The 12,499-nt window shown below is 57.8% G+C and overlaps 1 protein-coding gene across 1 annotated transcript in view; it reads left to right on the forward strand.

The window, feature by feature from the left end:
- The first annotated feature begins 3,453 nt into the window (after positions 1-3,453).
- Positions 3,454-12,499, forward strand: part of CACNA1E (calcium voltage-gated channel subunit alpha1 E) — a 174,825-nt gene continuing 165,779 nt past the window's right edge. The window contains exon 1 of the mRNA XM_064515647.1: positions 3,454-3,746. The gene's annotated coding sequence lies outside the window, so the exon portion shown is untranslated. The remainder of the gene's footprint in view (positions 3,747-12,499) is intronic.

Raw genomic sequence — 12,499 nt, forward strand, 5'->3', positions numbered from 1 at the left:
CGGCATGCTTGTGTGCAGGGATCATGTGGCTTCCCGGCTGGGCTCTCCATTCAGCCCCTGGTGGTACCAGAAGACAATCCACTAGCTCGTGTGTTTGCACCTTCAGCAGCAGTTCTCTGCTGGGTTTGAGGCTTTGCTAAATATCCATGACTTGTTCACTTTTAAGAACGCTTGTAGCTGGCTTGTGCCTAGCATCCTCTTGTCTTTCTGTAAAAATACCTGTGTGCCTGTTTGGCAGAATGATAAGCAGATCAACTGGAAAGCAATGCTAGGTGTGAAACTTAGACAAGACACGTCTGTTCCTAACTGAAAAATGAACATCTGACACAGAATATCTTTAGTCATCTAAAGATGACCCAGAGGCACTGCAGAATTATGCCACAAAAACCAGTTCCTCTAAGGGAAATCAGGAGATCACCACCTGCTCTCTAAAAGGAGAGGGTCTGCTGGCTTCAGCGCTGCTGAGAAGAGGTGCTTGCTCACTGCCAGCATGTCGGGGACTGCTGAGCAACGGGCCAGAGCTCATCTGGTTTTTCTCAGGGCAGGCAAGATAATATTGCTATTAAGAGTTATTGGTTTGTTTTCTAGTGTCTAATCTACAACTTATGGTCTACTACTCCTTGTCCTCTTCCTGGTGGGGATAGTGCATGTGCAGGATGGAGGATGCAGGGAGCGGGGCAGGTGTGTGGGCTCCTGGCAGAGTTGAGATGATGGCCAGTTTCTGCTTGCCTGAGTGAGATGCACTGCCTGTTGCTCGAGTCCTCCTCTGTGGTGGAGGTGCCTTGTTGGGGGGCCCTGTGCATGGAGGGGGACGGCAGCCACTGGAGGGGAGCAGAGGCCTGGTGCAGGCATGGGCATGGGAAAGAGCTGGGCATGGGTCGGGGCACTGTAAAGCAGCAAGTCTGGTAGCACTTGGCAGAAGCCAAAGCAGAGCTAGCCCAAACTGGCCACTGAGTTCGAAGCAGGGCAGGAAAGGCACCTTGCGAGGTGCCCTCCCTGGTCCCAGGTGGGACCTGCTTTATCCAGACCATTCTTGATCAGGGTTTGGCTGGCTGGCTCTCACAACCCAGCAGCTCCCCGGCAGCCGCTCCCCATGCTCAGCTCATCTCGCTATTAGTTCTGTCTCCAGTGTCTAATTCACAATTTACAGCCCATTACTCCTTGTCCTGTTCCCAGTGGGGATTGAGCACAATTTATTCATATATCTTTGTAGCAACCTTTTACATAATTGGAGGCTGCTGTTGTGTCTGTCTTCTGCCTCCTGATTTTCCAGCTAAACCAACTTGGTTCTTCCCTGTTTTCCAGCAGGCAGTTCTGCTGCCCTGGGCAGCGCTCTGCCCTCTGAACCTTCTCCAATTAGTCTGTGTCTAAAGTGTTTGTGGCTGTACACGTGGGGAGGAGAGCTAGTTAGGCTTTTGTGCTTGCAAGGAAGAAAAATGCTATTAGAAAGGCTCAAGGTCCTTTGGGTTACGGGTGCTGCTGCACAGGAATGAGATCAGCAAGTGGTGCTGAAAACAGATCAAGCCCAGGAAGCGTCTGCAAAATGGTGTGGGGTTGGGTTTGGGGCAGCTGGCCATGCTGTTGGGGCATGGGTGCTCCCAGGGAGCTGCATTTGGTGGAGCAGAGTTGGGTGCTCGTGTGTCTAGTGAAGATGCTTGTGCCTTGCTGGGATGTTGCTTTGCAGTTTTGCCCAAGCCTTTCCAGACAGTGCCTCGGGGCTCCCCAGGGCACTCGGCACCTCACCTGCTGTTTGCACGGCCGAGGAAGGCGAGGGCCGGAGGTTCCCGGGATGGACGCGGGCGCCTGCCTGGTGGGAGCGCGGCAGCCGTGCGTGGGGAGGCGCCGGCGGTGGGCGCCGCTGCCTCTGCCGCTCGCTCCCTGGAGACAGGAGCAGCTCGGATGTCAGCGTCGATCTTGACTGCATCTCACCATATTTCACTGCTGTCTAGCCGGAGCCGCGCGGGGTGGTGGGAGGAGAAGCTTGGTTTCGTCTCTGCGTGGATCAGGATTGTCTTTTCTTTCGGGATGGGGAAGCTAATCTGCATTTGTGTCTAATCATCTGTGCAGCTGGCAGAATTACACATGTAACGAGTTCTTGGGGAGAGCCTCCCTCCTCCTCCTGCTGAACTAGCAAAAAGCTTGTGCTGCCTCGGCTTTTACCTGGAAAGGCAAAGCAGAGCCGATCGGTGGGGGAGCAGGAGCATGAGGCACGTGTTGCACCGTGCACCCCGAGGGTTCAGTCACCCCCGCTCCCACCACCATGGTAACCATGGCGACAGCCTAATGCGAAGCACCACCAGTCCCCAGCTAGCAACATTTGTACAGATATGTGTGGTATGGATGTGTGTGTGCAGCAGGACCCTGTGCCCATCCCTGATGGGAGGGGGTGCCTTGGGGCATGCTGCTGTGCTGGCAGGAGGGGCGCCCTGCCCAAGAGTGTCCCTGCATCCATACCGTTGCCTGCTTGTAGCAGTGAAGTGGGGGATGCTGAGGAAGGGGGTGCTGATTTGCATGGGGCACATGCATGGAAAGTACTTTCCCTTCTGCCCGTGCTGGGGCTGAGGCTGGGACCTTGCTGTGCTGTGTCCCGCCTGGCTGAGAGTTTGGGCGCTGAAGCTGGATGTCCCCATGGGGATGGGTGTCTGCAGGGCCTCGGGGCAGCCCTGCGCTCCAGTGCCTGGAGCCCCAGTGCTGAAGAAGGAGACAGTGAAGTGAAGCACTTGCCTGGGGGTTTTTCTTCCCTTAGCTTCACCCAGGCCAAGCAAGGAAGGCTTTAAAGAGACAGCGCCGGGGAGCTATGGTGGAGCTGCTGGGCTGCGTAAGAAGGGGCCCTACAGTGTGGCCCCTGGGGCTGTGGGGTGAATGGCAGGCTGTGTCCCCCCTGCCTTGTGGCCCCTCTTGGGCTGTGGGTTGGAGTGGAGCCGGTTGGTGAGACAACTTGACCAGTGGGTCAGAGAGGGGCTGGGAGCTTGCTCCCTTTGCAGGGGGGGTTGTTTGCACAAAGACCTGGCAGCTGGCAAACTTGCTTTATTGGTTTTTAATTCCCAGGGCTGTGCTAAGGTCTGTGCTGCCTTGGGGGCTCGCAGCGAGGCAGCTGTGCAAGTGCCAGCCCCTGCCTGGGATGACAGGACATGCGGCCAGTGGGTGCTTGGTGCTCAGCTGGTGCCTGGTCCCACCTGAAGACGGGTGGGGAAGGCACGGGGGTCTGGTCCAGGGGTCTGTTCCTGTTAAACCTGGTACAAGGTTGGGGCTTTTTGGCCGTGGGGCTTTTTGGGGCTGCTGCAGCCTGGGAGTGGACCAGGCGGCTGGAGCTGGGGCAGCGGAGCCAGCTGGTGCGCGGGCCGGGTCGGTGGCCGTGTGTGTGCCCGGACGGCTCCGGCTCTGTTCCGGCGGCGCTCGCTCATCTCCTCGCCTCCTTTGTTATTCCCCGGCTGCCCCCTCTGGCGTATGCGCGAGCTCTTTCTCCGATTGTCAGAAATTTCTTTTCCACTGTGTGGGCAGGAGACAGATTTTAACTGTCTCTATTTTCTCCCTCTTTTTATTTCATTTTCCCGTCCTCCTCCCCCTTTCCTCTTGCATTCCTTCCTTTCTCTGCTCCTTCCCTTGTCTCCCTCCCTCCCCCCTTCCCTCCCTCCCTCTGTCTCTTATTTTTTTCCCCTGTCTCCCTTTCTATTGCAAATAATGGCTCGGGAGTAGCAGTGGGACCCGGCGGGCTCTGCGTGCGGGAGCCATGCCTTCATCGCAAGGTAAGCGCTGCCTCTGCTTGCTGCCGCCGGAGATGGTGGACATGGTGCGTGCTCGCTCCCTTTCGAAAAGTAGCCGAGGCTCCGTCCGCCTTGGCATCGTGCGCCCTGCCTGGTGCCGGAGCCAGGCACGCGCTGCTACCTGTTGGGGGAACGGCCGGCTTTCTCGTGCCCACCCCTCCTTTCCCACGGTGTTTCCAGGAGACACAATCCCCCCTCCCGCCACCGTCAGCTGGGGCTGTCTCCTTCCTTTTCCTCTCCTCCAGCGATTTTTTTGTCTCCGTGGACATTTCGCCGCCTCCCTTCTCCGGAGGCTGCTGTTGTACCTTTGCTGGCAGGGATGCTCCGGGCTCTTCCTGTGCCGCCGCTTTGGGCGAGCTGCTGGTCGGAGACCTACGGGGAGAGGAGCCAGCAGCGGGGCGGAGAGCAAGGTGCGGTGCCTTCCCATGCCCTCCGCGGCCCCGAGGGGCTCCTTGCCCGGCGTGGGGCTGCCCCCTCCATGCACGGGGGAATTGGGCTGTGCTTTCTATTGGGGGACTCAAGTTTCAAGAGGGACTCCTGGCATATATTCTTTTTTTTTAAAGAGGATTTGTCTGCATCGCTGGGGCTTGGCTGGGCTTTGGAGAAAAGCTCTGGTTTGACAAAGTTTTTATTAAGGTAGCCTATGAGGGTGTGGAGGCTATTCAGTTATTTTAAGGTGGATCGCTGGCTCCTCGGGGATGGCTGGGGTGTAGCGCTGCAGATGCGGTGGGAGGGTTAGAGGAGCGGGTGGCCCTGCCGGAGACCCTGGTGGGATCAGCAGGTGTGTGGGGACCAGGCAGCACAGCCATGCTGGAGCTATCACACCTTTGCTTCTCTCTTAAAGCTTGGTCGTGATGGTCTCCCCCCGCTGTCCTGGCTCCTGCTTTGCTGATGCCAAACTCGGGCTTGTTCATGTTGGGGGTTGTGTTTGCTGGGTTGTGGGGAGAATGGTCCCCCCATGGCCCTGGCTGCCTTCAGGAAGGGGCTTGGGGTGGGTCTGTGCTGGACAGGGGCTGCTTGCTTCATACCTGAGGGCTTGGGGGTTGTGAGGTGGGCTAAGCTGGGTCAGGGCATCTAACCCTTGCAGTGCAAGTCATCTCTCCTCCTGCCTTGGGCACTAGAGACCCTTGTTTCCACCGGGGAAGCTGTTCCTTGGAAGCTGGAGCAGATCTGTTGTCCAGTGGTGGACTGGCAGTGTGCTTGGTCCAACTCTTCCTCCTCTGCCACCCCTGTGGCCTCCCAAATGCACCGGGCTTCCCTGAGGTGATCTGGATCTCTGCTGCGAGTGTGCAGTCTGCATGCTTCCCCCCAGGTTTCCTTGCCTGACAGCCCTGGGCTCCTGCTTGGCTTGTGCTATCTCCCCTCCACCCGGTCTGCACTTTTCTGTGGGTCCATGTGCTACTCAGGGGTTTGGGTCTTCCAGCAGAGCCACCTTGGAGGTGGTGATGGCAATGATGAATGAGCAGACCCCAAAATCAGGGAACTGCGTTTTGTCTTGCTCCTGCAGCTCTCCTGGCTGCTTTTGCTCCTTGCAGAGGGTGTGTTGAGGTGCTCTTGGCTTGCTCTGCTTTTTTTACATGGCTGGAGGGAGGCAGAGGTGATTCTCCCACAGGGGTTCTGAGCAGATGTGCTACTGTGCACCCCGGTCCATGCTGCCTGCTCCGTGTGCCGCCTCCTCCTGGGTAGGTGATCTCATCCTGCTTTAGGTGCTGACGCGAGGCCAGCCTTCGTCCATGCTGCAGATGGGGAGGCCTTGGCTCAGGATGCTGTAGGATGTGGTGACGCTCTCCAGGCTGGTCCGGATCCACTGTGCCGGGGCTGTTTGGCAGAGGAGGCATGGTGCTGCGGAAGGCGCTGCCAGCGAGATGAGACACGTGTTTGCAGCCCTGCTGACGGCATCTTTGGTGAGGCCGGGGCAACGCTGCTCCGGAGCCCTGGGCGTGCAGCCACTGGTTGAGTAATTGGAGACTGAGCACCATCCAAACAGGAGCCTCTTGTGGAGAGGTTCCCTCCTGCTCCCTGGCGTGTTTGCATAGTGCTGCTGGTACCAAGCAGTGGCTGGAGCACCTGGCACTTGCGACCAGGGTTCCCTTGCCCAAACTAGCTGTGGTAGGTCCCTCTGGTCATTTGCTAGTGTGAGGGTCTTGGCAACATGGCTCTCCTGATGGCATGGTGCAGGAGGTCGCGGCAAAGCTGCGGAGCAGGGCTGGTGTGGTGGGGGGGACTCGGTTTCCCTTGCTGCCTGTCTCTGGCTTCAGGGAGTGGAGGCTGTCCTGGGGAGCCGAGCTCCCTGTTCACTGCTTTGGGAGTCTGAGCCTGGCTGGCTTTCCTTGCTCCTCAGAGATCCTACAGTGCCCATAAAGTTTGTTCCCGGTAGTCTGGGATGCATGTTCATCCCTTGAGCAGCTCCAGGCTTCCTTCTCTGCTGTCACGCAGGACAAAGTAAACCTCTCCCTGGCTGCAGGGGAGCAGACGTGCTTTGTGGTAACCACTGCTTCCCAGGGAGGTCTCCAGGCTGGTGCTGGCTTTGACACCCTGTGAACAACCCCCCTGTGGGTCTGAGTCTGCAGCCCCCTGGGCCCCCTCCCCTGGAGCAGCTGAGTCAATGCACCCACCCACCCGCTGCATCCAGCACTGTGAGTCACAGGCTTTTCATACACTGGTGTGAATCACTCACACAGCCACACTGATGACTTTAGTGACAGCTGAAAAGAGAAAACAATCACCCCCTTCCCTGTCCCCATTGCCACTATCAGTGCTGCTGGGCTCCTTGCTCATGGTGACCCCAGGAAGCTGTGTGGCACCCTGGCAGCAGCAGCTGGCATGTCTGCTCACTCTTCTGTGGCTGAGCCAGGCTGTGGGTGCCACCAGGGATGCACACATCCAAATGTGAATGGCTGGGCGTGAGGGTGGCACAGCCTGGAGAATGGTCTTGCATCGTGGTCAAGCATCTTGCTTGGTGCCAAGGGGCCTCCCCTTGCAAGCTGCAGGGAGAAGCCTGCAAGAGCGCTGGGCAGGGCATGAGCCATCTCCCCTGCCCTCTGCCTGCGCAGGGGGCATCTTGGGTCAGGTGTCCCAGGAGCTACCAGTGTTGTTCCAGTCTAGCTGCAAAATCCTTCCCTCTGGGGATGGAGCAGGGAGATCTGGAGCCTTGTCCAGCCACTGTGCTTGTCCTCTCCCCTGGCCTGCTGTGGTGCAGTGAGAGCACTGGAAAGCCAGTCCGAGGGGCTGACAGCAGCGGGAGTTGGGAGGAAAACAAAAGCCAAACACCCTGTGCTCTTGGCTGCTCTCCTCCCTCACGCTGCTGGGTGACAGATGGCCAAGGCCAGCAGCTCTGCTGGTGGCGGGGATGCTTTGCTTCCCTGCTAGTGGCTCAGGCTGTGTGGAGACGCAGCCCGCCCTGGGACCGGAGACAGTGGTTTCAGCACAAAGGTGGTGGTTAATTAACTTCCCCAGGGACCTCACTCTCCTTCCTGGGCTGGCAGGAGAGGCCAAAGTGAGCCAGACTGGGTGGGGGTCAGGGCCAGTGGGGGGCCTCACTGCTGAGCACAGGCTCCCCAGGAGCTAGTGGAGCATCCTGGTGTCTCTGGTTTCTGGGGGCTCTGCCCCTATTTTGGGGGGGTGGTGGTGGAGCTCCCTGGAGGTGCAAGGCACTGGATTCCCCAAGGCCAGCAGAGACTAGTGGATCAGATGGGCTTCCCAGGTGCCTTCCGGGTCCTGACCCACCCCTTGTCCATCTCCTGCGGTGCCTCTGCTCTGCTTTTTGGTGCCTGTTGCTTTTGCAAAAGCTCTTCCTGCCTCCCCTCACCCCCCCACTGGTGCCGGCTCCCCCCAGCATGTCCCCTCCTTCCTTCCTGCTCCCTGTGGCTGAAACGAAGTGCTGGAGTATTTCAGAGATGTCAAAACATGCCATTAGTCACAGCCGTGAGGCCTCATGCCCCGGGGGGAGGCTGCGGAGCTCTGTCAGGCTGCGCAAGGAGCTCCGCGCTGGGGCAAAGGCTTGTCAGAAGCCCGTCTCTGGCTTGGGGAATCTCTTCTTCTCTGATAGCTGGTGTCATCCTGAGCTCGCTGGCTCTGCTTTGAGCAGAGCTGGACCGGAGGCCTCCGGGGTCCCTGCTAATGTGAGTTATTTGGTGATTCCCCTGCAACGTGAGCCACCTGCAAAATGAGGTGCCGGGTCCCCCAGGCTGAGCGGCCCGAGGGCTCCTGGAAAAGAAAAGCTAGAGGTGGCGCTGGCTGAGGGAAGGTGCTTCCTCCGTCCAGGTCATGCACCAGTTATTAGCTTGGGAGGGATGTTTCTTCCTTTGGGCATGGAGCAGTGTTACCTTAGCAGCTCCCACGGGGGGTTACCTGTGCTGGCCTCAGACACCTCTGTGGTTTAAACTGAACCCTGGCTCAGTGTGCAAAGTCCCCTGTGACCGCGCAGGCAAGCACTAAAGATGCTGAGCAGCCGGGGGCCTGGCTGGAGCCCTGTATCCGCTCCCTGGCGTGCCGCTTCCCCCTGCCCTGCTTGGCGAGGCGGCGGGAGGCTCGGAGGGGTTGAGCTGCACATCCTCCTGCAGGTCTCCATGGACCGGTGCCTGTAAATAGGTATAAAACCAGCCACAGAGGGTTCCTGAACGCACCAGAGCGTGGGCAGGTCTGGGCAATGGGGAGGAGGCTGAGTCCCTGAGGAAGGCCAATTAAGCTGTGGCTAATATTTTAAGTAGGGTTTTTTGTCTTTCTGCATCAGCAAAATGTTTGTATTGGGCCTCTGTTCCCTCTGAGCGGGTTTCTGCGAGTACCTGGTCAGTCCCGGGGAGCGCAGGGCTGCAGCCCGGCAGGCGCAGGCAGGCAGGCACGCTGCGAAACGTGCCTCCGCGCAGGCGGAGTGCCTGCTCCCCAAAAGGGCTGCGCGGAGGCTGCGTCGGCTCCCTGCGGAGCCAGGTGCTGGTGGGAAGCGCGGGCTGTGCCAGGCACGGCGCCTGCCGGGCCGGCTGCCCACCGAGGGGGCAAGCGGTGCGTGTGGGGGCTCGCGCGCTGGGGGGAGCATGCCGGCCCGGCTCCAGCGAAAAACCCTGGCTCCACTTTGCGGTTAGGGCATGGCTCCAATCTCTGCGCTGGGTGTGAAAAGCGCGAGCGGCTCCCCTCAAACCTACAGTGTCTGCTCTGCAAAGCCGGTGTGCGTTAGCTGAGGCTTTGCGAGCAGGTCTGGTAACTAAGACCCAGTTAAAATTAATTAAGCCGGGTTCTTTAAGGGAAGGAGCGTCTCTTCCATATGTTCCTGTCCTGCCGGAGCCCTGTAGTGGGCCAGTGCGGATACTTCACTTTGCTGTCTGGTTCGATTTAATTAAAATGTTGTGCGCTGGCTGTGCCTGCAAAAATCAGGCTGCAACTAATGGGAGTTGCTCGAGACGGCAGCTAATTACCGTGATTAACCGAGCAGCGCTTTGGGTGACTCTTCCTTCAGCTCCTTTGTGTGCTGCTGCCCATCCCGCCCTGTGGAGGAGCGCTTGCAGGGCGGGCTGGATTGGCCACGTAGCCTGGGCAGGATCTGGGGTGGAAGGTAGGAATCGGCGTTCATGTGCCCTGGCAGTGGGATGCTTTGGGCCCGTGCTACCCTGCTGGTTTTTGTGCAGATGAGGCTCCTTCCCCGACACGGCTGTGCGGGTGCAGCGACCCTGCTCGCTGCATCCCGTTGCCGGCGCGGGGCTGTTTCCCCCAGAGGAGTGGCCATGGGCATGGGTGGAGTTACAGGCTGAGAAACCCCAACTGAAAGCCTGAGCTGGGGCATGGGGGGTGCTTGGGGTAGGGGGGGCCTCCCTGCGGTTCCTCCTGCCCTGTTCTCAGCTACAGGTTTTTTTTGCTCCTCGGTTCCCCTCTTCATTTCTGCCACATCAGACATGGGCTCCTGCTGTTTGGTGCAGTTCCTCCTGCCCTGTTCTCAGCTACAGGTTTTTTTTGCTCCTCGGTTCCCCTCTTCATTTCTGCCACATCAGACATGGGCTCCTGCTGTTTGGTGCTCGGTGGCTTACTAAGCAACCTTAAAAAGAAACTGTTTACAAAACACATCTCTGCTGATGCTGAGTCTGGGTCTGTGGGCTGCCGCTCGCTGGCTCTGCTCAAAATGTGTCACTTGCACCGGCGTCTATTTTTAGAGCCAAGGTTTGAAAAATGCAAATGCTGGGCAGGTTTTTCCAGGGTGCCGGATTCCTGGGAGGAGGGAGAGGGGCCTGGGGTGAGCGCTCGCTGCGTGCTGCTTCGTGACAGCTGTTTCTCTCATCGGCATCCTCTGGCGAGAGCGTGCCCATGTGGCTCTGCCTGTCTTGAAGGGCTCTACAGACTTTGGCCTTTCCTTTTGCCTGCTCCTCCTTGCTTGGCATCTGGTGATATCGCTGCCTCCTGTATGCAGTGGCTGGTGCTCTCCGAGCTCTGCTGGAGGCTGCTCCTGGTCTGGCGGTCCTGCCCTGTCCCTGCCAGGCCGCTCTCCTCTCCTCTCCTCTCCTGCAGCGCCTGGCGTGCGAACAGCCAATGCGGCCCCTGGAAGGGGCCCGGAGCCTGCAGCCTGACCTGCTCATGGCTTGTCCTGGCAGTAGTGTGTTTTTTTCTTCCCGTGTTTGCCTTCGTGCCTGCCTCTCCACCCGCTCTGTGCCTCACCTGCTTCTGGCACAGGCCAGAAGGCTACTGGTCTTTCCAGCAGCCGCACTATACAGCTACTGCCCAACTTATCTTAACCCCTCCCATCCTCGCTTTCTCACCTTATTGCAGCTAGGTGTTGAGCTCTGGGACTTTGGGCTGCTTCCCCTTCCAGTCTGGTCTTTCCCAGTTGCACTTGGGAGCGTCTCTTTGGCAGAACCAGCGCGGGAAAACTCCCTGTGCTGCCCTGGGAGCTGGGCTGAAGGTGCCCCAAAGCCCTGCTCTGGAGGGTGGGCTGACATCGAAAACGCGGCTGCATGCTGGAGCCCTTTGCAACAAGAGTGCGATGCCACGAGGGATGCCTTCGAATGCTGCCTCCTGTGTCGTGATGAGACCTTGCAAGGAAAGAAGCAAGCCTGCTCCTCGCAGGGCAGCAGCTGGCAGCAGTGCTGTGCACCAATGCAGCGCATTGCAATGACCCCGTCTTGGCCCCTTTCGCGCCTCGGCTGTGTCTGTGTGACCCTCGAAGGCTTTGCAGGTGTCTTTCTGCTGTGCGGCTCCTGGCCCACTGCTGGGGAGGAGATGCTGCTTGGAGCTGGCGCTGGCTGTTTTGGGAGATGAATTTCCTGCCCTGGAGCATGAGCAGTGCCTGCCTGTCCTGCTGGTCGGGGCTCGGGAGCGAGCTGCTTGGGTTATGGCCTGCAGGAGCGTCCCTGTGTCCTTGGCTTGGTGGCAAGGCAGAGCCAGCTCCCTGGCCTCGAAGAAAGCTGTTCTGCCATGGTCGAAATGCTGCTGTGGAGCAAAGCTGGAAAAGATTCAAGGGGGAAAAGTGAGATGGGTGAGGAGAGGGCAGAAGCTTTGAAAACGCTGATATGTTACATTGTGTGTTGGGATGGGAAGCTGAATGCTTGGAGGCTTTTGGTTTGAATGCTTTTTATTTATTTTGTCTCTAGTGTTGTATTTCTTTTGGTGGCTGTGACATGAAAAAGTAGAATCAAAATGAAGCATGTCTGCTCTGTTGGAGTAGACGGTTTCCACTAGCTAAAAATGACTTTTTTTCCCTTGGCACTTTCTTTTCTGGAGGCTTTTCAAACGGATGCTTTTCTGTGTGCGGTAGCACTCTTCAGCCCTCTGCGTGGCTCTCCCTTATATCCGTGTCTGTGAGCAACTGCAGGCATTAAAGGTCTGGGAGGGAAAACTTTCTCATGCTGCTGTGGGATTTTGTTGTGCTAGTGAATTATGGCAATGCCCAAATATTAGCCTTAGTCCTTATTTTTTGCATAGAAACTTCCCCCCATGTTGCACAGGGATCCATCTCTGTGCTGCCTGCTTCTTGCGGAGCAGAAGCAGGTGGCTTTGCAGTCCTGCTGACAGGACCCTGCTGTGTTTGGAGATGCTTGGGCTTCTTGGAAAGTCAGTCTGTCTGGTTACCCGTGGATATGGAGCTGGGTACGCAGGGATGCTGCAGCTGGCTCTCCATGAGTTCTTTCCTGGTGACTGCTTACAGCAAATTGCCAAAACTTAGTCATTTGCATGTCTCACTTGACTTATTTGTGACTGTCGTGACTTTGTTTTAGTCACTTTATCTGTTTTGCTCATGCAGAAAGGTGTTAGTGTTGCTGGGGAGAGGGAGCTTTTAACCTTGAAGCTATTACCTGTTTCCTGCTTGTTATTTCAGCCAGTTGATCTTCCTCCTGCTCCCGGAGAGCTTGATCTCGTTTTTGCTGCTGTCCCCTTCTGCAGAGGGCAGCCTCAAGCTTGGCTCCTGGCACGTGTCTCCTCCGAAGCAGCATGTCGTGCTCTGTCCCAGGGTAGCTCTTTAAACTCCCTTTCTCCTGCTCTCTCGGAAAGCACTGGCCCTGTTGGGAAACGCGTTGATCACCACTGTGGTGGTAGGGTTAAATGTTAGCCTTGGGTGCTCAGCCTGGGGGAGCCTATCATGAAGGACAGGAGCAGAAGACCTCAACTTTGCTTCTCCGGTACAGGCAAGGGTGTTGAGGTGTCCCAGGCCCTGCCTGCCTTCTCTGCTTGTGCCTTCACTTGCTGGCAGCACAGTTGGCCACAGACCTTCGGAAACACGTGTTACCTGCAGTGAGGCTGATGTGAGCAGGCCTTGGGGT

This window comes from Dromaius novaehollandiae, chromosome 8, assembly GCF_036370855.1.
Source record: "Dromaius novaehollandiae isolate bDroNov1 chromosome 8, bDroNov1.hap1, whole genome shotgun sequence".
Lineage (NCBI taxonomy): Eukaryota > Metazoa > Chordata > Aves > Casuariiformes > Dromaiidae > Dromaius > Dromaius novaehollandiae.